The sequence below is a fragment of the Habropoda laboriosa genome, unplaced genomic scaffold (assembly GCF_001263275.1).
Source record: "Habropoda laboriosa isolate 0110345459 unplaced genomic scaffold, ASM126327v1 scaffold473, whole genome shotgun sequence".
Classification (NCBI taxonomy): domain Eukaryota; kingdom Metazoa; phylum Arthropoda; class Insecta; order Hymenoptera; family Apidae; genus Habropoda; species Habropoda laboriosa.
Window position 1 is genome coordinate 87,781 of NW_017100562.1, and position 1,094 is coordinate 88,874.

General features: G+C 31.4%; 1 protein-coding gene across 1 annotated transcript in view; it reads left to right on the plus strand.

Moving 5' to 3' along the window:
• The window catches only part of LOC108576618 (rhodopsin-like), a 34,691-nt gene that overhangs the window by 29,778 nt on the left and 3,819 nt on the right, over positions 1-1,094 (plus strand). The window lies entirely within an intron of this gene.

The window sequence follows — 1,094 nt, forward strand, 5'->3', positions numbered from 1 at the left end:
TTATATTCTTTTCAATATATATAATAAAATAAAGCAATTATAATTCAATAATACACTAGCATTTCTAAATTCCTTTCAATACATAAAGTAAAGCAATTGTAATTCAACAATACACTAGCATTTTTAAATTATCTTTTAATATCCAATATAAAATAATTATAATTCAATAATATACTAGCATTTCTAAATTCCTTTCGATATATAAAGTAAAGAAATTATAACTTGGTAATATACTGGTACAGTAAAAGTTCTATAAGAGTTCCAAAGTCGGGACCGCTGTGGAACAGCTACGCAAAAGGTAGTAGGTTTCTCAAACTCTTTGTATTTTACCGGCACCGACGGACGCAGAAAGAGACAGCAGACAAAGAAGAGAGAGGTATTGAAAGTCGAGCCAGTCCTAAAATATCAAACACCTACATATCGGTGAGACAACACTAATACAAAAGAAAAACATTTTTGTTTTTTGTGTTTTGCTGATAAAAATTTTACTGACATATCCATTTTTTTTTTCTGATTAAAATAAGACCAAACACGGTATAATTCGGTGTATATTTAGTTACTTAATAAGAAATTCTACACATGCATATGACATATACATACATAATTACGTCCTCTATAAATAATTAATACATATGTACATACATCCACACTTTATTATGTCTTTACTATATCTATTAAATATAAGACACCTAAAAAAGATCACATATAAGGATTTACAAAACATGCAAACCGACGTTGCATTGCTTTAAAAATAAGAACATTGTTCGCGAAGGGTCTCGCCACGGAGTGGGGAAGACGATGGTCTTCTGGTAAGAGGACTGTGAGGGACAACAAATTGATACCCCAGAACCTTCAACACATACGAACTTTTTATTAGTAAAATTTTTAACATATTAGTAAATTATAATTGTTCGCATGTAAAGAGTCCTCAGTAGTGTAAACGTTAGTATAACAACTCATGTGTATTCTTAAGTGTCGTTTAAACTCGTCAGAGGTCAAATTTCGTTTCTTCCTATCCGATAATTGATCAAAGGCAATGCCGCTTACGAACAGTTATCGTGCAGAAGAGTGGCCCATTCGAGAATAACCGGATA